The 26,487-nt window shown below is 36.4% G+C and overlaps 1 protein-coding gene across 15 annotated transcripts in view; it reads right to left on the minus strand.

Moving 5' to 3' along the window:
• LOC147911212 (uncharacterized) overlaps window positions 1-26,487 on the minus strand; it is a 130,082-nt gene that overhangs the window by 13,327 nt on the left and 90,268 nt on the right. For 14 of the 15 annotated variants that reach the window (XR_015551422.1, XR_015551420.1, XR_015551421.1 and 11 more), the window contains one exon: window positions 14,163-14,279. The gene's annotated coding sequence lies outside the window, so the exon portion shown is untranslated. Of the gene's footprint in view, window positions 1-14,162; window positions 14,280-21,033; window positions 21,116-22,889; window positions 22,986-23,173; window positions 23,271-26,487 lie in introns of all 15 variants that reach the window. The other variant, XR_015551424.1, reaches the window with a different exon arrangement.

A 26,487-nucleotide genomic window follows, 5' to 3' on the forward strand; every position in this document is an offset into this window, starting at 1 on the left:
ACTATCATTCACCTTGTGTGCTCTCTCCCATAGTTTGAATATATACCCCAGAGTCATCTTCATACCATTGTCAGGAGGACAGTTAAGAATTATAAAAATCTTAATGTATTAACGAGGATTCTACACTTCTTTAATCATGTTAAGTGTCGTTTTTCTTATTTCAATCATTTCTCATGGAAATCAATCTATGATACATATCTTTATACTTCAATTATAAAGAATAATATGTTTTTTGAAAAAAATTGTAAAATGGATAATTGCAAATAGTGAATACTTCTCATAATCACATCATCAAAGAAAAAGTAAAACAACCTTTGTTTAAACTTTTATTAAATATTCTTTCAGAACTTTTCTATGTGTTTAGAAATAAAGGTTTTTATTTTGTTTGAATCAAAATAAGATTACATTAAACATATTCTCGAGGAAGAAGTCAAGATGGTGGCATAGGCGGACTCTGAACTCACCTCCTCCCCCGGACACAGCCAATTTACAACTACTGGTGGAAAAATTACCCCTGAGACAGAACTGCAAACTGGATAAGAGGAACTCCTGCAACAAATGACAATCCTAATTGAGGTGAAAGAGGCAGAAACTCCCTTCTGGAGAGAAAAAACGCCGCCTTCACAAGCCGCAGCACCTCACGGCCACCCGGGAGCAGCCCACAGGTACGCAGCCTCCCTGGAGGCGTGGGGCCCCCAGCCGGGGAGCGCCCCTGCCATGGGCATTTTGTCGACCCAGCACAATCAAGACGAGTGGCAGAATATCTGACTTTGCCTGCTACTAAAACATTGCGGAGAACCCCCAGAAAAGCTGGTTCACAAAGATATTAAAACCGGCTCTTAAAGGGCCCACACACAAACTCACCCATTTCAAAGAGCAACCTAAAATCACTAGAAAGAAAGGTGCACAACCCTTTGGGGAAAAGAGACTCATATGATAGGTCCTGAGTGCATCTGGGTGAGAGGTGAGACCTCTCCAGGGACTGGGACATTGGTGGCAGCCATTATTGTGATCTGGTGGGGGCGTGCTGACATAGACACCAGCATATGCCATTGGAGTTCTCCCTGGGGCCTGCTAGCCCAGGGTCTGCCCCAGTCACTAGAGCACCGATTTAATCCAGCTCAACCTGGGCAGGCAGCCCACCCTAGAGACTGGCCCCACCCAACAACAAGCCCTCAGGCAACTTGTGGGCCTGCATAGATTAGTGACTGGATTCTTTGCAGCCTGGTGACTGGGTCCACCTCTGTAGGGCAGGGTGTGTGCAAGGAGGGGGTGGAGAGTGTGGGGCAGTGGTAGAGAGTGTGGGGCTCCTGCCTTGGAGAGACAGGGTCCACCTCAAGAGGTCAGGGTGCACACACGGGGCAGGACTGTGTTGACTGTATGTGTGGGCCTGTGGGCGGCAGGGCTTGTCAGCTGCAGAAGACTTGTGCTTCTCAAAGACCCACATAGGAGGTTGGCCCCACCTTCCAAAGCCTGAAACAATTGGGAGCTCCCGTGCCTGAGGCCAGCCCCACCCAGCTGCAATCCTCAGAGAGCTGACAAGAGACCTAAAGGATAGAGGCTTATAGCAATTGTAAGCTGCTGAGCCTAACAACCTGCCATGCTGGGGGCCTACTCACTTAATAGAAATACAGCAACAGGATTGTGCTATTAGACCTTGCAGCCAACTCTGCTGGGACACCCCACACCCGATAAAGAGACTGAAGGGCCCATAACAACTACACGCAGCTGAGTATTACAACAGCTGGCCAGGGGCATAGCTCAGCCTCCCTGGGCACCTATGGGAAGAACAACCCTGCCACAACAGAAGGACACACGTAGCCCACACAGGGGTCACTCCTGGAACATTTGCAACTGGAGAGGAGAGGGAAGCACACTGCCACTCCTCCTAAGGCATCACTTATATAAGGTCACCTCTTCGAGAGCAGGAGATGTGGCCAACCTACCTAATACATAGACACAAGCACAGGAAAAGAGGCAAAATGAGGAGGGAAAGTAATACATTCCAAGTAAGGGAACAGGACAAAACCCCAGAAAAGGAACTAAGCGCAACAGAAATGAGCAAGCTACCCAACAGAAAGTTCAAACAAAGAGTGTTAAGGATGCTCACTGATCTTGGGAGAAGAATGGATGAACTCAGTGAGAATGTCAACAAAGAAAGCGAAGACATAAAAAAGAACCAACCAGAAATGAAGAATACAATACTGGAAATGAAAAATCCACTAGAAGAACTCAAAAGCAGAGTAGAGGATACAGAAGAATGGATCTGCAAGCTGGATGAAAGACTAGAAGAAATCACCCAAGCTGAACAGATAAAAGAAAAAAGAATTAAAAAGACTGAAGACAGTCTGAGACCTCCGGGACAACATCAAGTGCACTAACATCCATGTTATAGGTGTCCCAGAAGGAGAAGAGCGAGACAAAGGGGCAGAAAATATGTTTGAAGAAATAATAACTCAAAACTTCCCTAACCTAAGGAAGGAAACAGCCATCCAGGTACCGGAAGCACAGAGAGCACCAAACAAGATAAACCCAAAGAGGCCCACACCAAGACACATCATAATTAAAATGTCCATGTCTGGTTCCTGTTCTTAGAGGGATAGCTTTCAGTTTTTCACCATTGAGGATGATATTAGCTGTGGGTTTCTCATATATGGTCTTTATTATGTTGAGGTACTTTCCTTATATACCCATTTTATTCAGAGTTTTTATCATAAATGGATGCTGGATCTTGTCAAATGCTTTCTCTGCATCTATTGAGATGATCATGTGATTTTTGTTCTTCATTTTATTAATGTGGTGTATTACGTTGATTGATTTGCGAATGTTAAACCATCCCTGCATCCCTGGAATAAATCCCACTTGATCATGGTGTATAATCTTTTTAACGTATTGTTGTATGCGATTTGCTAGTATTTTGTTGAGGATTTTCGCATCGATGGGTTGTAATTAGTATTTTGGTGGTGAACATGATGTAGTCCATGCAGAAATAGAAGTACAATGATGTACACCTGAAATTTTTGCAATGTTATAAACCAATGTTACTGCAATAAAAAAAAAAAAGAGAAAAAAAAATAATAAACAGTTATAATACTAAAAAAGAAAAAAATAAAATAAATAAATAAAATGTCCATAATTAAAGATAAAGAGAGAACCTTAAAAGCCACAAGAGAATGTCAAGTTACATACAAAGGAAACTCCATAAGGCTATCAGCTGACTTCTCAGCAGAAACCTTACAGGCTAGAAGAGAGTTGCATGATATATTTAAAGTGCTAAAAGGAAAAAACCTACAGCCAAGAATACTCTACCTAGCAAGATTATCATTCAAAATGGAAAGAGAGATAAAAAATTTCCCAGACAAGCAAAAGTTAGAGTTTGTCACTGAGAAACCAGTACTACAAGAAATGCTAAGGGGACTTATTTAAGGAGAAAAGAGAAGACCACAAATAGAAAAAATTATCTATTTCCATGATGAGAGGGTAATGGATACAAATGCACAAAAATTAGGTTAGATATTATATCAAAAACATAAAATGTGGGAGGAGGGAAGTTAAAGAGTAGAGCTTTCAGCAGAGGTCAAATTAAAGAGACTATCAAGTTAATATAGATTGCTATAAACGTATGTTACTATATATGACCCCCATGGTAATCACAAACGAGAAGGCTATAATAAATACACAAAAAACTAAGAGGAAGGAACCCAAACATAATACTAAAGAAAGCCATCAAACCACAAGGGAAGAGAGCAAGAGAAGAAGAAAGAAAGGAACAGAGAGAACTACTAAAACACCAAGAAAAAAAGTTTAAAAATGGCAGTAAGTACATACTTATCAATAGCTACTTTAAATGTTAATGGACTAAATGTTCCAATAAAAAGGCATAGGGTGGCTGACTGGATAAAAAAGAAGACCCATATATATGCTGCATACAAGAGACACACTTCAGTCCTAAAGACACTCACAAACTGAAAGTGAAGGGATGGGAAAAGATACTCCATGCTAATGGCAATAAAAAGAAAGCTGGGGTAGCAATATTCATATCAGACAAAATAGACTTTAAAACAAAAACTGTAAAAAGAGACAAAGAAGCGCACTACATAATGATCAAGGAAACACTCCAACAAGAGGACATAACACTTGTAAATATCTATGCACCCAACACAGGAGCACCTAAATATATAAAGCAATTATTAACAGACATAAAAAGAGAAATAGACAGTAACACAATAATAGTCGGGGACTTCAACACTCCACTTACACCAACTGATAGATCATCCAAACAGAAGATCAATAAGGAAACATTGGCCTTAAATGACACACTAGAAGAGATGGACCTAGTAGATATATACAGAACATTCCATCCAAAAACTGAAGAATACACATTCTTTTCAAATGCACATGAAACATTCTCCAGGATTGATCACATATTAGGCCACAAAAAAGTCTCCATAAATTTAAGAAGATTGAAATAACACCAAGCATCTTTTCTGACCACAACGGTATGAAACTAGAATCAACTATAGGAAGAAAATCAGAAAAGCCACAAATATGTGGAGATTAAACAAAATGCTACTGAGAAATGATTGGGTCAATGAAGAAATCAATGGATGAATCAAAAAATACTTGGAGACAAACGAAAATGAAAATACGACATGCCAGAATTTATGGGATACAGCAAAAGCGGTTCTAAGAGGGAAGTTTATAGCAATACAGGCCTATCTCAACAAACAAGAAAAATCTCAAATAAACAATTTAACAATGCACCTAAAGGAACTGGAAAAAGAAGAACAAACAAAGCCAAAATCAGTAGAAGAAGGGAAATAATAAAAATCAGAGCAGAAATAAATGAAATAGAGACCAAAAAAATAGAAAAAATTAATAAGACCAAGAGCTGGTTCTTTGAAAAGATCAAAAAAATTGACAAACCTTTAGCTAGATTCAGCAAGAAAAAAAGAGAGAAGGCACAAATGAGTAAAATCAGAAATGAAAGAAGATAAATTACAATGCACACCTCAGAAATACAAAAGAATATAACAGAATACTATGAAAAGCTATACGCCAACAGATTTGACAATGTGGAAGAAATGGATAAATTCTTAGAATCATACAATCTTCCAAAACTGGATCAAGAAGAAATAGATAATTTGAATAGATCAATCACCAGTAAGGAGATCGAGAGTGTAATCAAAAACCTCCCCAAAAATAAAAGTCCAGGACCAGATGGCTTCCCAGTGAATTCTACCAAACATACAAAGAAGACTTAATACCTATCCTTCTCAAACTCTTCCAAAAAATTGAGGAGGCAGGGAAGATCCGTAACTCATTCTACGAAGCTGACATTACCCTGATACCAAAACCAGACAAGGACAACACAAAAAAAGAAAATTACAGGCCAATATCACTGATGAACATCGATGCAAAAATCCTCAACAAAATACTAGCAAATCACATACAACAATATTTTTAAAAGATTATACACCATGATCAGGTGGGATTTATTCCAGGGATGCGGGGAAGCTTCAACATTTGCAAATCAATCAACGTGATACACCACATTAATAAAATGAAGAATAAAAATCACATGATCATCTCAACAGATGCAGAGAAAGCATTTGACAAGATACAACATCCATTTATGATAAAAACTCTGAATAAAATGGGTATAGAAGGAAAGTACCTCAACATAATAAAGGCCATATATGAGAAACCCACAGCTAATATTATCCTCAATGGTGAAAAACTGAAAGCAATCCCTCTAAGAACAGGAATAACCAAAGAGGTGAAAGATCTGTACACTGAAATCTATAAAACATTGCTGAAAGAAATTGAAGAAGACACTAAGAAATGGAAAGATATTCCGTGCTCTTGGATTGGAAGAATTAACATAATTAAGATGTCCATACTTCCTAAAGCAATCTATAGATTCAATGCAATCCCTATCAAAGTTCCAACAACATTTTTCACAGAAATGGAACAAAGAATCCTAAAATTTATATGGAACAACAAAAGACCCCGAATAGCTAAAAGAATCCTGAGAAAAAAGAACAAAGCTGGAGGTATCACACTCCCTGATTTCAAAACATACTACAAAGCTATAGTAACCAAAACAGCATGGTACTGGCACAAAAACAGACACACAGATCAATGGAATAGAATTGAAAGCCCAGAAATAAACCCACACATCTATGGACAGCTAATCTTCGACAAAGGAGCCAGGAACATACAATGGAGAAAGGAAAGTCTCTTCAACAAATGGTGTTGGGAAAACTGGACAGCCACATGTAAAAATATGAAAATAGACCATTACCTTATACCATACACAAAAATTAACTCAAAATGGATTAAAGACTTGAATGTAAGACCTAAAACAATGAAACTTCTAGAAGAAAACATAGGCAATACGCTCTTCGACATTGGTCTTAGCAACATATTTTCAAGCACCATGTCTGACCGGGCAAGAGAAATGATAGAAAAAATAAACAAATGGGACTACATCAAACTAAAAAGCTTCTGCACAGCAAAGGAAACCATCAACAAAATGAAAAGACAACATAACAATTGGGAGAAGATATTTGCAAACCATTCATCTGATAAGGGATTAATCTCCAAAATATATAAAGAACTCATGCATCTCAACAACAAAAAAACTAACAGCCCAATTAAAAAATGGGCAAAAGACCTGAACAGACATTTCTCCAAAGAAGATATACAGATGGCCATCAGGCACATGAAAAGATGTTCAGCATCATTAATTATCAGGGAAATGCAAATCAAAACTACAATGAGATATCACCTCACGCCTCTCAGAATGGCTATAATTAACAAGAGAGGAAACAACAACAAGTGTTGGAGAGTATGTGGAGAGAAGGGAACTCTCATACACTGCTGGTGGGAGTGCAAACTGGTGCACCCGCTATGGAAAACAGTACGGATATTCCTCAAAAAATTAAGGATAGAACTGCCATATGATCCAGCTATTCCACTGCTGAGTATTTATCCAAAGAACGTGAAAACACCAATGCATAAAAATACATGCACCTCTCTGTTCATTGCAGCGTTATTCACAATAGCCGAGATGTGGAAGCAACCTAAGCGCCCATCAAGGGAAGAATGGATAAAGAAGATGTGGTATTTATACACGATGGAATACTACTTAGCCATAAGAAACGATGAAATCCAGCCATTTGTGACAACATGGATGGACATTGAGGGTATTATGCAAAGTGAAATAAGTCAGAGGGAGAAAGACAAATACCGTATGATCTCACTCAATAAGTAGTAGATAATAACAACAAACACACACATAGAGACAGAGCTTGGATTGGTGGTTACCAGAGGGGAAGGAGGGAGGGAGGAGGGTGAAAGGAATGATTAGGTACATGTGTGTGGTGATGGATTGTAATTAGGATTTGGGTGGTGAACATGGGAACATGATGTAATACATGCAGAAATAGAAGTATAATGATGTACACCTGAAATTTATACAATGTTATAAAACAATGTTACCACAATAAGCCAAAAAAAATTTTTTTAAACAAAAATAAATTAAAAAAAAACATATTCTCTAGTAAGTTGCTTTGTTTCCCTCATCACTTGTATTAACATATATAACACGCATTTTTGCAGGTGCCTATGCATTTGTGCATGCATAGAGGTAATGTATTTCCGTGTCTATATACGTAATGTTATCAGACTCAATTTAATAGCTATGATTCACTATTACAAACAGTGCTGTTACAAATCATTTTGTACAGTATAGTAATGGTTGAGAGCATGAACTCTAAGGTCAAACTGCTTGGATTTAAACCCTGGTCTGGTCAAGTACTGGCTGTGTGTCCTTGGGCATATTACTCAACATCTCTCTTCTTCAATTTCCTCTTATGTAAAAGGTAGATTATTATAGTACTTATATCAAAGGGCTGAAGAGAGGGTTATTTATATAAAAAGTATATAAACGGTGCATGGCATATGGTAACAATTTGCTACAATAGAGAATGAAAAAACAGAGGATGTCAATGAAGCCAAAATTTTGTTCTTTGAAAAGATTAACAAAAGGGACAAAACTTTAGGTAAACTGACCAAGAGAAAAAGATAGAAGGCTCAAATTACAAATCAGTAATGAAAGAGGGAGCGACCCTAACGACCTCACATGAATAAAAAAGAGTATAAATGAATACTATTAACAACTGTATGCCAACAAACTAGATACCTTGCACGAAACGGACAAATTGTGGGGCCAGCCCAGTGGCATAGTGATTAGGTTTGTGTGCTCCATTTTGGCAGCCAGGGTTTGTGGGTTTGAATCTCAGGAGCGGACCAACACACTGATCAACAAGCCATGCTGTGGTGGCATCTCACATACAAGGTAGAGGAAGATGGACACAGAGGTTAGCTCAGAGCCAATCTTCATCAGCAAAAAGAGGAAGACTGGCAACAGATGTTAACTCAGGGACCAATCTTCCTCACAAAAATTAAAATAAACAAATAAAGAAAAGGAAAAATTGCTAGAAAAACATACTACCAAACCTGACTCAAGAAAAACTAGAAAATCAGAATATACTATAACAAGTAAAGAAATAAAATAATCAAAAACATCTGAAAAAGTAAAGCTCATGCCCCACTGGCTTTACTGGTGAATTCTGCCAAATATTCAAAGAAGAATTAACTGCAATTCTTCATAAACTTTTCTAAAAAAAAAAAAAAATAGAATAGGAGGTAACAGTTCCCAATTCATTGTATGAAGCCAGTATTATTCTGATACCAAAAAACAGACAAAGATATTACAAGAAAAGAAAACTATACAACAATATTTCTCATGAATACACACACAAACATCTCCAAGTTACTAGCAAACTGAATCCAGTTTATGAAAACTGTATATGAAAAAGATTATACATCATTACTAAGTGAGATTTTTCCCAGAAATCCAAAATTTATTCAACATCTGAAAATCAGTTAGTGTCACACATCATATCAATAGAAAACATGACAAAACCACACGATCTCAATAGACAGAAAAAAGCATTTCACAAAATCCAACAATCATTCATGATAAAAAACATTCAACAAACTACGAAGAGAAGGAAATCTCCGCAACCTGATAAAGGATATCTACAAAAATCCCTACAGTTAACATTATATTTAATGGGCAAAGACTGAATGCCTTCCTCCTATGACTGGAGACAAGACAAAGATCTGCTTTCAGCACTTCTGTTTAACACTGTACTGGAGGTTCTAACCAAGGCAATTGGGGAAGAAAAAGAAATTTGAAAATATCCAGATTGGAAAGGAAGAGGTAAAACGACTTCTATTCTCAGATGGCATAATCTTATGTATAGAAAATCCTAAGGAATCCACTAAAAAATTATTAGAACTAACAAATGGATTCATCAAGGTTACAGGACACAGATCAAAGTAAAAAAAACAGTTGTATTTATATACAGTTGCAATGTACGATTAGAAAATAAAATTACGAAAACATTTTCATTAATAACATCCAAAGAATAAATGACAGGGATAAATTTAAGAAAAGATGCAAAACATACTCTAAAAACTATGAAACATTGTAGAAAGTAAATGCAATCTAAACAAATGGAAAGACATTCATGTGTAAGGATCAGAAAACTTAACATTGTCGAATGGCAATGCTCCCTAAATTGATTTTCAGATTCAACACAATTACCATCAAAATGCCAGCTAGTGGTTTTTGCAGAAATTGACAAGTTGATCTTAAAGTTCATATGGAAACACAAGGGACCCAGAGTAGCCAAAAAACTTAGAAAAAATAACAGAGTTAGAGGACTCACACTAGCAGATTTCACAATTTCCTACAAAACTACAGTTGTTAAGACACTGTGGTATTGCCATAAGTAGACATATAGCTCAATGGAAAAGATTTTAGGTCCAGAAATAAACCCTCGCATTTATGGCCAGATGATTTCGAGTACCAAGACAAATCAATGGGGAAAGAATCATCTTTTTAACAAATGATGCTGAGACAACTAGATATCCACACACAAAAAAATGAATTTGGACACCTTTCTCACATCATACACAAAAGTTAACTGAAAATGGATCAGAGAGCTAAATGTGAGAGCTAAAATGCTAAAACTTTTAGAAGAAAATATAGGAATAAATCTTCATGACTTTGGATTAGGTAATGGATTCTTAGATATGACATAAAAACACAAGCAATGAAAGAAAAAGTAGATAAATAGGACTTTATCAAAATTAAAAACTTTTGTTCTTTAAGGAACACAATTAAGAAAGTGAAAATACAACCCACAGGATAAGACAATATTTGCAAATCATATATCTGATAAGGGACTTGCATTCAGAACATACAAAGAGCTCTCACAAGTCAACAATAAAAAGATAAATAACCCAATTAAAAATAGGCAAAGGATTTGAATAGACATTTCTCATAAATAATATACAAATAGCTAACAACCACATGAAAATATGTGCCATCACCATTAGCCATCAGAGATACACAAATCAAAACCACGAGACACACTTCATACCTAGTAGATTGGCAATAATCAAAAAGACAGATAAAAACAAGTGTTTGGTGAGGATGTAAAGCAATTGAAAACCTCCTATACTGCCGGTGGGTAGAGAAAACAGTCTGTCAGTTCCTCCAATGGTTAAACATAGAGTTGTCATATGACCCAGCAATTCCTCCTAGCCAAGAGAAATAGAACATACATCCACACAAAAACTTGTACGTGAATGTTTACAGCAGCATAATTTATAATAGCCACAATGTGGAAACAACCCAAATGTCTATTAAATGATGAATGGATTTATCTATTTATTAATAGATAATAATATTTGACTTATCTATATAGTGGAATATTATTTGGCAATAAAGAATAAAACGTAATTAAGTGTTGATCTATACTACAACATGGATGAAGCTCCAAAACATCATCCTTAATGAAAGAAGTCAGTCACAATAGACCACATGTTGTAAGAGTCCATTCATATGAAACGTCCGGAATAGACAAATTTTGTGTGGGACGAGGGTATGGGGTTTCTTTTTTATTAACGGTACAGGGTTTCTTTTTTGATTGATGAAAATGTTCTAAAATTACATTATGATGATAGCTGTACAACTGTGAGTATACTAAAATTAATATAAAAATTCAATTGTACACTTTAAATAAAGGGTGAATTGCATAGTATGGGAATTATATCTCATTAAAGCTTTTTCAGAAAGCATCTGCTATAGATTTGTGCCCAGCAACTTGGCTGTTTTGTATATTGCTTTCAAATTCTCATTCTTTCATTGCTTTTTGTTATCTTAATATGTTTACTAGGATCACTAGCCTAATGTTAAATAGAAACAATCATCAATGGTCTTTCTTCAGTCCTCATTTTAAAGGAAAATTTCTAACCCTTCACTGTTAACTACTATGTTTGCCGTAGATTTTAGGAGATACCCAACTCATATCTTACGTCCTCCATAAAGAATTTTCAGCTCATTCCAGCCTTGAATCATGTCTTCCTCTTTGCGTGCCTTTGGTATTTATTGTTTGCCTCATGGATGTAAAGATAAAAATCTTTTGTGTTCTAATATTGCTTAACATGAAACAACCTTCGAAGAGTAAACCAAATGCTTGTAAAACTTCTCAGATCATAACAGCATAGAATGAGCTACTTCCCTTTAAATGCTCACACCAGTCACTTAGGATATAGCACTGCACAGATTTAAAACAGCTTTTGCATGATTATCAATTATATTTTATGTATCTTTTATGACTGGATCTTATTTCTCTGATCAAGCTCCTAGTGGGCATGGACTATATTTGTTTGTATTTCCATGAAGTTTTACAATAAGTCCTCCATAAATATTGGTCAAGTTGATGTAATATAGTCCTTTGAAGGCTGGTATTACCATTACCACCCCAGTGTTTTCTATCATATCCAGCACTTCCTCCATGTCTCTATAGGACACACATTATTTTCGAAGGTGAGGGAATATGGATTCAAAGCATTGGATGAATCAGTGTGAGCCTGGGAAAGGAGATTCTGCTGTACTTAACAATTCGTACAACTTCAAAGTCAGCAGCAAAACAGTCTTGGAGACAAGGGCCTGTAGAATGCCCATTTGGAAATGGGACACATCTTTGTTTTCCTTTTGTGGTTCTTTTTTAAACTTGACCATTCTGTTTTAATGGTCAACAGCTTCAGCTACAATTTTGTGCAGCAACAGAATCAAAGCAATGTTAAGAAGCTATTCTTGAGGTGATTCAGGCCTATACTTCTCATTTTGAAGGTGAACAAAGGAAAGAATAAATCATCCACCGAGCTCTTGTAGTGAACTGATGTTACTACTGTAGCTAAACCGCCCCAATTGTGCTCTACTGAATGAGCAACAAAACTACTACCCACCCGCTTTACTTTCCCTCTCCCACACAAGACGTTTCACTTAATGAACTGGTTGAGGAGATTTGAATTGTTGCCATTCCCTGGGCTGCTGAGTTAAAAATACCCAGGCTTTATGAATAAGAATTATACAGCTAGATTTTCTCAAGTCTGCCAGTATCACCATAAAAATGTGAATAACATCTTCAGATCAAATAGTACATAAAGGAAACTTTAGCAATAAAAATTAATAGTGTATCCACTCACTGCCTTATGGTCTGCTGCTTACTGAATTAGTCCAGTTGCCGAGGATAAAATCATAAAGCTTACTAAAGAAAAATAACATAAAAACGTATTTGTTTATGATCTTTCAATACCAAGAGAGGAATCAAATCTGTGATTTGAAAACCATTTTTCAGAAATATAGTGGAATATGGAATAAAAGGCAATTTACCCTTCCTCAGTAGGGTATAAGGTATTAAGACTGCAGGAATAAGGCCAAGAAACTCTCCACCATGTGTAGTTTTTCAAGGTGAAAGAAAATCCTTGTCAAACCCCGGCAGTGAAAGGAAATGAGGAAGGATGATTAATAACACTGTTGGCAGGGCAAAATAAACCTTGAAATCTAAACAATCTTCCATCATACCGAAAGAGCATGCATCTATTGTCTCTCTGCATTTTAACTGTTGGTTTGTTATTCCTAAAGTACTGTGACATCCTGTTTAAATGTGTGCAAATATTTCTCAGCGTGAAAGTAGAAACATGGAAATTGTTAGTGAGCCATATAAATATCCGATAGTTCATATTGCTTTCAAGTACATATAAATCCTTTAGCTTCTCCAGAGTCATTTAGCAATTCCTAAAATCTACATTGCTCACCCACTGTCTCACATAGTTATAGGTGTGAGTAAAGTTTCTAGCTACATAAACTAAATATCATGGCTGTGTGGAATGCTCTCCTCTGCAGCATTACTTGGATTACTATGCCTATCCTTAAACAAACAAACACAATCACAAACATCCTCCCCTGAAATAGTTCACTGATTAACAAACTCTTAAAAATTATTTTTCTTTTTTATTTTTGATTTATAGGTTTTGAGGGATGATAAATTGTGTCTTCTCTGAAATAGGATACTTCTGTTCCATTTGAGATTGCTCAAATTTGAACATTTATTTTTCCTAGTAAGAAAATTATAAATAGCCAAAACTTGGAAGCAACCCAAGTGCTCATCAACAGATGAATGGATAAAGAAGATGTTTTATATATATGCCGTGGAATACTACTCAGCCATAAAAAAGATGAAATTGTGACATTTGTGACAACATGGATGGACCTTGAGGGTATTTTGCTAAGCAAAATAATTCAGATGGAGAAAGCCAAATACCATATGATTTCACTCATATGTGGAAGATAAAAAACGATCAAACACACACACACATAGATAAGGAGAGTAGATGGGTGGTTACCAGAGGGGAAGTGGATGGGGGGAGGGCAAAAGGGGTAAAGGGGCACATATGTATAGTGATGGATGGAAACTAGACATTTGGTGGTGAACACAATGCAGTCTATACAGCAGTTGAAATATAATAACATACATCTGAAATTTATACAATGTTATAAACCAGTGTAACCTCAATAAAATAATTTTAAAAAAAGAAAATTATAGTAATATTAGGAGAGAACCCTTACCCTCTCTAATTGTACAAGTTAGGGTAACACTAGCTGTTGTTAACAAGTGTATCCCCAAATGATCTAAACGCATTAGATTATTGTGTTTTTCACACCACATTACCGGACAGGGGAATGTGTTGGCAGGGCAACTCTTATCCACGCAATAATTCAGGGACTCATGTTCTCAGCAGCTCAGCAGTCTTCAAGGTCACCATTGATTGTCTCCAACCCAGCCAGCCTGAAGAGGAACAAAACAAGGAGGACTGCATGGAAGAGGCCTTTAGCAACCAGGACTAGAAGAGGCATGCAATTCTCCTCTCGCATTGTACTGGCTAGAATTCAGTCACATAGCCACAAATACCTCCAAGGGAGGCTGAGAAATAGCCTTCCTATGTACCCAGAGAGTAAAGGGAATGCATATTTTGATGAACAACTAACTAGTTTCTTCTTTCACAGTTAAATAACTTAAACCCTTGATACTTTTTAACTTGATGAAAAATGAATGTTTATATTCCATTAAAACCCAACCAATTAGGTCATTTATAAATTAGGCATAAATTCAGAATACTTTATCTGATGTAACACATTTTATGATGCATTATATCTATTTTTTAGGTAAGAAAACTTGGGCTCAAATGAGTCTCATGACTAAATCTAAGGTTACAAGTTGCCTCATCTTTAGGTCTAGCTCTTTGACTGGAAGATTTCAGCATCTTCAGTGAAAAATCAAGAATACTAACAAAGTAGTGTCTACTTTGCATCAAACCTACTTATTGATTTTTCTTTCCATTGATACCTTGTGCTAACTTAAGCCAAAACTCACTGTAGAGGTAATAAATGTATTATAGAAATTGAGAATATACGTGAGAAAGTGACCAATATTTCAGATACATAATATGCGCTCAATTACATGTTTTAAACATTATTCTGACATTTTAACAAGGGAAAATCCAGACTCAGATTATTTCAATGGTGAATTCTTCAAAACATTTAAGGAAGAAACAATATCAATTACACATAATATCTTTCCAAAAATATAAGAGGATAGAACACTTTCCTCTTATACTTTTGTGGGGCCAGCATAACGTCAATACCAAAAGCAGACAAAGATATCACAAGAAAAGAAAACTACAGACTACTATCCCTCTTGAACATAGACACAAAAATTATTAATAAACTATAACAAATTAAATACAGCAATGTATATAAAAAGGATAATATGTCATAATCGAGTGGGTGTATGGGTGTATCTTGGAAATGCAAGGCTGATTCAACATATAATCACTCAATATAGTTCATCACATAAACACACTAGAGAATAAAAACCATAAGATCTTTTCAAATAATGCAGAAAAAGCATTTTATAAAATTCCACATCCATTCATAGTAAAAACAAACAAACAAAACCCTCTCAGCAAACTAGAAATGTACAGGAACTTCCGTTAACCTAAGTAGCATTTAAAAAAATTTACAGCAAACATCATATATAATGGTAAAAGACTGAATGTTTCCCCCCAAACTTGGGGAAGGCAAAGATGTTCACCTACTCCTATTCAACATCACACCACTAAGACAAGGAAAAGAAATAGGCATACACAATAGAAGGGAAGAAATAAAACTATCACTATTCATAAACTACCTGATTATCTACTTAGAAAATCCTTATAGAATCTACAAAAAAAAAAAAAAAAAAGAGAGAGGGGACTATTGAAACTATCAGTGAGTTCACAAAGTCAAAATTATAGAGTCAATATACAAAGTTCAATTTTTTTATATACTAGCAATAAACAATTGGAAATTGAAATTTAAAAAGCAACTAAATGAAATACATAGTTATAAATTTAACAAAATATGTGCAGCACTTGTATGCTGAAAACACAAAATATTGATCAAAAAAATCAAAGGGAACCTAAATAAGAGAAATAATGTGTTCATGGATTAAGAGACTTTATACAATAAAGATGAAAATTCACCTCAAATAGATAGACAGAGTCAATACAATCTCAGTCAAAATCCCAGCAGGATTTTTTGTTTTTTTGTCAGCAAGCTAACTCTAAAATTTATATGGAAAGACAAAGTAATTAGAATTTCCAAAACAATTTTGAAAAAAAGAACAAAGTTGGAGGACTCACGATACCTAATCTCAAGGCTTAATATAAAGCTACACTAATCAGTGTGGTATTAGAGAAAAGAATGACACATAGATCAATGGAACAGAATCAAGTCCATAAGTAGATCCACACCTATATGGTTAATTTATATTTTACAAAGATGCAAGAGCAATTCAATGAAGAAATGATAGTCTTTCAACAAATGATTCTGAAACAATTGGACATTTTATTTATTTATCTGTACTTCAATTTATATCTCACACCTTGTACAAAAACTAATTCAAAATGCATCATGGACCTAAATGTAAAATATAAAACTATAAAATTTCTAGAAAAAAAGTAAGAGAAAATCTGTATTACTTTATGTTATACAAAAAGATTTTAGATCCAACACTAAAAGCATGACTCATAAAAGAAAAAATTAATAAATTAGACTTTGTCAAAATTTAAAATATTTGCTATGCCAAAGATATTCTTAAGAGAATGAAGAGACAAGCCATACCCTAGGAGGAAACATTTGCAAATCACATATCTGACAAAGGATTTACATCCAGAATACTACAGAAAGAACTCTTGAAACACAGCCATAAGAAATCAAACAACACAATTTTTAATAAATGAGCAAAATATCTGAACAGAAATATCTTCACCAAAGAAGATATAAGGGTGAAATATAAGTAGACGAAAAGATGTTCAGTGTAATTAGCCATTAAGGAAATGTTAATTATAACCACAATGAGATTCCACTACATATCTATTAGAATAGCTAAAATCAGAAAAGCTGACAATACTAATTACTGTGAGGGAGTGGGCAGCTGGAACTCTCACTCATTGCTGGTGAGAATGCAAAATGGTACAGTGACTCTGGAAAACAGTTTGGCATTTTCTTATAAAGTTAAACATACACTCACCGTATGGTACAATAATACAATCAATTCTCCTTATTCACAGATTCCACATTTGTGAATTTGCCCACTTGCTGAAATTCATTTGTAACTCCCAAATCGATACTTATGAGGCTTTTGTGGTCATTCCTTGGCGTGTACAGAGCAGTAAAAAATTTGAGTCACTCAACATGCACATTCCCAGGTGAGACTGAACAAGGCAATGCTCTGGCTTCTTGTTTTAACTCTCATATTGTAAATGTGTCCTTTTCTCAGTCTATTTAGTTTTCTATGTTGTTGTTTTTTTTTTGCATTTTTGTTCTTTTTGTTGGTGACTTTGCTGTTTAAAATGGCCCCTAGGTGTGTAGTGCTGAAGTGCTGTCTAGTGTTTTTAAACTCAAGAAGGCTGTAAAGTGCCTTATGGAAAAAATGTGTGTTAGATGAGTTTTGTTCAGCCACAAGTTACAGTGCTGTTAGCCATGAGTTCAGTGTTAATGAAGCAACAATGTGTATTAAATACGGTGTCATTAAACAGAAAACACACGTAAAACAAAGTTACGTATTGATCAGTTGACAAAAACATTGCGGCTAGAGGCTCACAGAAACTTAACCCTGCATTTCTCCTAGGAACAATGTCTCATTACTCGCTAACTCAGTGTTCAAGGTGACTTTATAGAACATAACTACCACAAATAACAAGAATTGATTGTGACACCCCGAGATATTTACCCAAAATAAATGAAAATTTGTGTTTAAAAAATCTATATTTAAGTTTTACAACAGTTTTTTTCATAATTGTCCCAAACTAGAAACTATCTATATTAATTTTCTGTTACTCTCATAACAAATTACCACAAATGTAGCCACTTTCAACAACGCAAGTTTTTATTTCACAGTTTCCATAGATCAGAAGTCCAGTCGACTCAGCTTAGAATCTCACAAGGCTGAAATCAAGGTGTTGATAAAGCTAAGTTCCTTTCTGAAAGTTCTCGGTGGCAGTCCATTTCCTTGCTCGTTTTTCCATTTTCTTTCCTGGCTGTTGACCTGAAATTTATCATTACCATTACATCTGGTTAAAGATTAGGGAGATTAGGGCAGTTTAGTCTTTGCATTGGCTAAAGACCCATGGGATATGATGAATGCAGGATGATCACTACCAAAATGAGGATGGGGCTCTATATGCTGAGTCTGGATGAGATGGTGACCAACGCGAACAGAGTTGAGATGGCACTGAGCTGAGAATTCAATGAAGAGATATGAATGATGCAGATCTCCTTCTGACTCCAGGTATTTCATAGCTGCAGCTCCCAGGTCTGTAGAAAACTACTTGGAGCGCTGAGGTCTCACCTCTCTATTCTTGGGTATGTTCCCCTCCCACTATGGAGAAATTAATGTAAAAATACTCATTTCCCTATCTCTTCCCCTCCACGTCCTCCCAATCTCTCTAAGAACTTAGTCTCTACCTAGACAATTCCATTTGCTTCACTCGCAAGAAAAGTAAAAGAAGCATTATGGAGCTGTGTTTTTTCTTCTGTTGTGAATCCATTTTTATTAGGCAAGCTTGAGGAGCTCAGAAAGGGGAAGTGCTCAGTCTAAACTCTGGGATGGGCATAAACTTTGCCTCCTAGGTAAGATAAACCTTCGCCTCATACCTGCAATTATATCACTCTTGTCCAGGGATATAAGTAGGTACCAAAATAAATCATAGAAAACTAAGACGAAAGGTTCATCATTGAATCTATGTGGTTATTTGTATATGTACATTTATGTATGTATGAACTACTAAACCTTGATCACCTCACTAAATTCCCAGACATTTACCACAATGTAATAGTAGTTATGACAAAGTAGTTCTTGAATATAGGATATTTAACTCAAAATTCACTTATTTATATCAATCTCAACAACAGGAACTTGAGAGAGAAACTTCAATTTTCCTGCCCTATATCTTTCTCCATCCAACTAGATGATCCCCTGGCCACTACATTAATCTACCCATTCCTCTGCATAGCCCCAAATGCCAATGAACCCCTGCAACTGGAAGTCTCTACCATAACCTTCATATTTTTTAGAATCAAAGCCTTGGTCTTTCTCTACTTATCATCTGCCCCTTTGGATTTATTATTTCTAGCAGTTTCACTGTTTTTCATTTAATGACACAAACTAAAATTCTTGAATCTTCTTTCATTTATCTCTTTCTCTTACCTATACCACCTATATACACTCAGTCAACTTTTTAAAATATTTCTCAATTCATTCCTTTATTTTTATTCCCATTGCCACTGCCTTGGTCTAGCTCCTCTGCAGTCCATTCTTTGGCTATTGAATTACCTCTAAATCAGTCTCCCTGGCTTCAGTTTTATTTCATTCACCCATCAATCATCCCAGGTACCACAGGCAGATTGACCTTCCTAATAAATGGAAGAGATTTAGTTTTTAGCTTATTGAAAGCTACCAGTGATTCACAATATAAAAAACTCAATATATATTTGTGAAATGAAAGAATAAATATTACTCAGATTGTCTATCATGGAACTTTGCATATGAGAGGCACTCAAGAATTGGAATAAATTTCCAATTGATATTTTTAATAGATCTTGAAAGAGAAAGTCTGAATGCATAGAAATCTAAATATTTTCCTCATAAAGAAGATAATCAGAATCGTCTCCTAAAATATATCTGAACAATATTCCAGCAACACTCCTAGATCTTTAAAATGATCCTTTTAGCAACTTTAGTGCTAACTTTATCATTTTAGTGAGCTCGTGGTATGCTTAGTTTCACGTAAGGGTCTTCACAAAGTGAAATTTCCCATAGATTCAAATACTTCTCCCAAACTTCTGATTTTTTTCTGTAATACTTCAGGTATGTCACTATCATAGCCTTTGTTAAATACAAACACACACACTTATGCACACACACATGCATTTAATAAATGAATTAATTTTTGAAACATAAAAGTAAAGCTTTATGCCAATTGCAATATTTCATTTCTTAAGTATTCCTTAAAGTTCAAAATTAGAGTAGTTTTATTTATTTTCAGTGTAAATAGAACAACTGAAATCCCTCATTAGAATTCTAAATACCTAAAAGTCAAAACATATATCAATTATACTAAACCATTTAGCCTATTAGGCAGTTTAATAATTCCCAAAGGAAATTAGAAAGCTAATTACTTGGGTAATATAAATCCCCAAAAAGCTAGTCTCAAGCATAAAAATAGAGGAAACAATAACACTACACAGCAAGGATAGAAAGTAATTTTTTCTAGAAAATCCCTTCTCTTCAATTTTCATGGTTCAGGTTATGCCAGTCGTATTCAATAGCTATGTAATTTTCTCTCTCTAACCAGTGATGACTATTTTTACAGTGGAGAATGAGTTCTGTACAAGGTCAAAAACAGTGTGAATGGTTCTATAAGGAAAGTTCTTTGAACAAAGTTCATTTAAGACCATTTACTAGCAGAGGCAGAAAACTGTTTCCATTATCCACATGAACCAGCATTACTGCTGTAAGTCGGAAGCACGGTTGCCAAGAGTGATGTGAGTCATTAAGCTTCAAGCAGACGCCAAGACTCAAAGGTCCAGGGTGTTGTACGCTGTTCCAGTATAGTGCAGCCCTTATCATCTAGGCAATCAGAGGTCAAATGAAGAAAGCATGAGTCTACTATTACAGAAGATTATTTGGCATACACTCTCAATTTTTTACTGTCTTCCCTGGTGGTCAATAGCGTTAACCTGAAATGCCATAAATTTTATACAGAACTTGCCATAAGAAGCATCATTCCTTTAGATAAAACTTGAAAGCAAATTGCCTACATCATGAATAACTTGCTACTGCATGCCAATTTACTGCTTTGGGATGACCACTGATGCTCTATTTTTAGTGAAAAGAAACCTAATAATTTCACTAGTCCCAATCTTCTCATCACCACACTCTGATCTCTGCCCAGCCAGCATTAACACAGAGAATGTTCAGTCAGGAGGAAGCACAGCACCTGGTATTGCCTCCTTATGCATACAGCCGGAGGGATGGGATATGGAAGGAAGAACCACAGACTTCTCTTTGTAAGCTGCATCCTAAATATGAGCCAGAAGAATGAATATTTATTACACTGACTTTCAAAAGGAAATATTTAAAATTGAAGACATAATGACACAGAAACAGAACACCAAACATACTAAAATTCATCAGATAATTTAATGGTTTTCCAGTATTCTCAGTCTCTCCCTCTATGACTTCTCCTTTTCTGCCTTCAAACATGTTCATTACTACTTTATTAAAAACCAATTTTTAACTCATGCTACCCATCGTGCCAACTAATGTTCTTTCTGTTTCTAACACTCAAATTCCCCTTGTTTTATGCCTTCACCCCTCTCTGTTCTCTCTTAGAACTCCATGCTCCAGCCGTACCAGACTAGGGACAATTTCCCAACGGGACCTGATCTTTCGTTCCTGGCCTTTGCCAATGCTGCTCTCCACTTCAAAAGTTTTCCATGCTTACCTTCCTTTCTTAACAAATTCATACTCTAATCACTTCCTCTTCCAGACCTGTTATGACAGTCCAATAGGTTCAACTTCCCTATGCTCCATTTGTATCCAATTTTTATTTCTATTTCATCACTTTTCATGCTGTGTTTTACTTGTCATATTATTTGACTCAAGAGTATATTCTCCTTGAATATAGGAACTGTGTCTTTTATCTCTCTAGTCCCGGCCTAAGCACAGTCCCCAGCACTCAACAAGTACTGAATATTTATTGAATAAATAAATACAAATAAACAAAATGTATTCAAAACAATGATTTCACTGTGCTTTTGATCCACAAATTCAGTCTCTAGGAATTTATCTGAAGTAGTCTATTAGACAACTGTGTAAAGATGTCAACACATACAGGGGACACAACTCTATGGTATTAAGTCTTGAGCTTAGTGGTGAGTATATGTACGTCCATTTTATTTTCCTTTATATATTTTTGTTATGTCTGAACTATATCCTAATGAACTTTAAAAATATAAAGATATATCTAAAAGCTACACAAGAAAATATTATTTATAATAGTGAATAACTCGGAAAAACTAAAGTATATTTCAATAGGATATTGGTAAAATTAATTATAGTATACGGATATAAATTGAAGTCTACATAAGCATCGAAAATCTTAGATCATCTTTTTCATGGAAAAATGACCATGGTATATTATTCAGTGGGAAAAACAAGCAGATTGCAAAACAAATTATATTATGACCCTATTTATTTTAAACTGTGTATTAATACAAAAGGTACCTTAAAGAACTTTTTCTAAAAGGTTCATTGTGGTTAATTCTGGGTGGTAAGATTTTAGGATATACACATATTCTGCTTTAAGTATGATTTAAATGTTTCTAAAATAATTAATATTCAGAAAAAAATGTTTTCATTTGAAAAACAATTTCCTCAAAATATTAGGTAATTTGTTTTTTATATTTCTTTCAAAATCAAAAGGAATCCAGAGGGTGTTTTGTTGCTGTTTTTGTTTTTATTTTGATTTTTTATTTGTTTGCTTCAAAACAGGTAATGATCTATAGTTAAATAATAAACCAAGGAACACACAACAAAACAAATTTATTTTTTAAGATAATATATAAAACATCTCATTCTTTCCTCTTTATGTTATAATTAGAAAGCACAATTTTTCTATGTTCCTATTTCCTACCCATATTGTGGAAGGAGAAACAGGGGAGGGACAGGAAAGGGGAAAATGAAGACTTGATGAGACAAAATAAGGCTGACATATAAAGATAGAATAAGAATTCTCAAATTTATTCAGTCCCATTCCTCTTTGAAAATCTCATGAAAAATGGGTATCCTCACCGAAAAAAATGTCTATTCACACAGCCTTTGCATATAACTTGAGTGGATTCATAGATTCTGTGAAGCAGATGCACACCTCAGGACACAAGACGTGATCTAGAGAGACAGAAAAAGCAGAACACCACACAGAGCTAGACGCAAAAAACTGGAGAAGCAAAGTCTAGATGCAGATTATCTGTACGGCAAACCTTTCTCATCTCCGTTAGTTATAGTTGCTACAAACGCATTTTAAAACCAGAGAGTCTTTATCACTTCAGACAGGAGTAGGCAGTAACATTTCTTACCACTTGTCTTAAAAAGAAGATTTTCTTTTGAAAAGGGTGGATTCCAGCTCTAGATGCAGAAATGCGGAAGTGAACACCTGCACCCATGCTTTAACAACTAGAAAAGATATGAGCATAGTAGGTTCATAACAGGTGACACTCTGAATGGAATTTCATCAAGCCAAGCTTTGTGATCTTGAAAGTCTGGTTTCCCATAATCCAAATCTAGAAACCTTGGAAGGAGAAGATGCATGAGGTAGGGGTTGGGGATTGAGTGTGGGGAAAACATGGAAGAACAAAGGAGGCTTAATCAGAATTTAATTTAAAAAAACAGTTGAATGGGAAATTAGACAATTTTGCAGAATGATATCTGTGGGCTAATTTCAATAATTTACATCTGAGGAGCAGTTGCCAATTTTTATTCGTACTGTAACCTAAGGAACTAAAAGTTTGTTATATAACAAACTTTTTAATATACGATAGTGTTTGTTATTTTGTCTACAACTAATCTATTCTTCCTACTGTGCCCCCCGTTGTTTGTGAAGTAAATACCCAATCTAATCTAAAGTTTAGTCTGATAGCAAAAAAGAGCCCCTCAGGACAAGTTCAGTCTCTCAGATAAAAACGCTCAGTCTTGCAGACATCCCTCCAGCTGCTTCTCTCCCTAAGATGAGACAGCTGTACTGCTCACATGCTCTAGACTAGAGGCAGAGGGGAGCAATTTACGATTCTTCAATACAGGTTGCTTCCCAACCTGTTGTCAGGCTCCTCTAGTCTCCAGCACAGAAGTTGGCCCTGGTAAACTTCTGGTCCATTCTTCTTTGGTTGGACCCATGTTTCTGCTCAGGGTTCAGGGACAGAAGGTCTCGTCGTATCTCCTGCTGGCACTAAAGACAGTTCTAAGGCCTGACTTTGATCCTACCACTTCCTGGCACAGATGATCCATCCTATGGCCATGGCTAAAGGGCCATGCTGCTAGTCCAGTGCTTTCTGTCAAGTTCTCCCAGCATGTGGTGTGGGTCAGTCTGTAAAGCGCACATCTACCTTCCTCCCAGAGTTGCAAAGAAGGGCTTGAAGAAGTCCCACCTCTCTTTACTATGTGATATACATATATATATATATATATTTTTTTTTTTTGCTGAGGAAGATTCACCCTGAGCTAACATCTGTGCCAATCTTCCTCTATTTTGTATGTGGGTTGTCATCACAGCACGGCTGATGAGAGGTGTAGGTCCGCCCCTGGGATCTGAACCCATGAACCCGGACTGCCGAAGCAGAGCACGAGAACTTAACCACTAGGCCACGGGCTGGCCCCTACTTTGTGATATTTTTATCTATTAGACACACTACCTGCTCTAGATTGAAGTCTGGAGAATAGAAATTGAGACCCCTGTGGGTTTTTTTTTTTTTTTCTTTTGGTGAGGAAGCTTGGCCCTGAGCTAATATCTGTTGCCAATCTTTCTCTTTTTGCTTGAGGAAGATGGTCACTGAACTAACATCTGTGCCTATCTTCTTCTATTTTTTGCATGTGGGACCCTGCAACAGCATGGCTTGATGAGCAAGTGTGAGTCTGTGCCTTGGATCCGAACCCAAGAACCTGGGCCACGGAAGTGGAGCACGAGAACTTAACCACTACACCACCGGGCCGGCCCTAGAGACCCCTGCTTTTGACCACTTCACACGATACTTTGTCTCTTTCATCTTTCTCCTTCCCACAATCCCTCAAGACTGGAAAAGTGAACTTTCCGTTTTTCCTCTTCCTCTTCTACCTATCTTTCTTCTATTTAAAACCCAGTGTTCTAACCTGCCGAACAAGATTTCTCCCATGTTTAAAGAGAAATAAACTTTAAACAGTTCATCAACCACCAGCCTGGTTTGCAAAGCAAAGGATAGAAGTGAAAACTCTCCTTTTGAATTTCAGAACCTAAGATCTCTTCCTGGATTCATGGATGCTCAAGTGAACAAGAGTGAAGGAAGGCTCAGGAGGAAGTCTTCAAAAAGGGAATCACATTAAAAATTTAAGCTATTAACGTTGCTCTATACCCCACATTATCCCTCTGTTGCCCCTCTGCACACTCAGATAAATTAAGCATCCCTTAACCGCAAAAGTTAATTTACAGGAAGCATTGACAGAAAAGTAATAGATAGAAATACCAGCGCCTGCCCCCTCCTCTACTTTCCCACTTCTGGCCCCAAGGCATGCTGGGATGGCTGTGGTGCACAGCTAAAGCAAAGATCATTGTTCCTCCTAAACCATGGTTCGGCTTCCAGCACTCAGTTCTGGGAGGAGATTCAGTGGAATTGCATTGAGTCTCAGGGCATCACCTTGACTGAAAGCAGGGAAGCACTTAACACTATGTGAATTAGCCTCCGCCAATGAAGAAAACTATATAGTTCCTTTCCCAATGTCCGTCCATCAGAGTGGAACCTGTTTTATAGTTCTCTCTCTCCCAAGGCTCTCATAGCAGAATTATTTCCTCCCGAGACTCCGAAAGAAGAGACTCGAATTGTCTATTAGCTCAACTACTTTATCTTACTTAAAAAGACAAGTTTAATAAATCAGAACATGCTTATGGCTGAATCCTGTCTGCCAGTATCATGTTATCTTTAACTCATGAGTGTACGGACTACACGAACTTTGAACAGTAGTATGGCCTTGAGTCTTTTTTTAATCTCTGGGGGAAAATTCCCAGGTACAAATTAAAATCTTATTTCACATTTTTCATCCCTACTTCCAAGTTGATATATTCACATCCAGAATCTTTAGAAATAAAAGAAGGTAAAAGCGATTCATGGTGAGCAGCAGAGGAAAAGAGGGCAAAGTTCAAGTCTACTTTTCTAACCACCCTAGAAAAACCAGATGTTCTCTGAAAAACCACATTTGAGAACATGGTGAGAAGGACATAACAATTTGCAGATGTTGGGGATTGTGGCTGGGAGATGGTCCCATACAGAGTTAATAGTTAATGGGGAGAGGAAAAATTTGTTCCTTGTCAGGGTAAGCTGGAAAACACTTCCAGGGGATATGCCTTAGTCCATTTGAGCTGCTATAACAAAATGCCATAGACTGGGTGGCCTATAAACAATGCAAAGTTATTTCTCACAGCCCTGGAGACTGGGAATCCAAGATCAAGTCCACTGGAAGATTTGGTGTCAGGTGAGAATCTGCTTCCCCCCAGAGGGCTGTCTTGTTTGCTGTAACCTCACATGGGGAAAGGAGCAAGGGAGCTCTCTGGGGTCTCTTTTATAAAGGAACTAATCCCATTCACGAGGTCTCTGCTCTCATGACCTAATCCCCTCCCAAAGGCCCCACCTCCCAATACCATTACACTGGG

The sequence above is a fragment of the Ceratotherium simum genome, unplaced genomic scaffold, assembly GCF_057802395.1.
Source record: "Ceratotherium simum simum isolate JZ-2026a unplaced genomic scaffold, ASM5780239v1 HiC_scaffold_47, whole genome shotgun sequence".
Classification (NCBI taxonomy): Eukaryota; Metazoa; Chordata; class Mammalia; order Perissodactyla; family Rhinocerotidae; genus Ceratotherium; species Ceratotherium simum.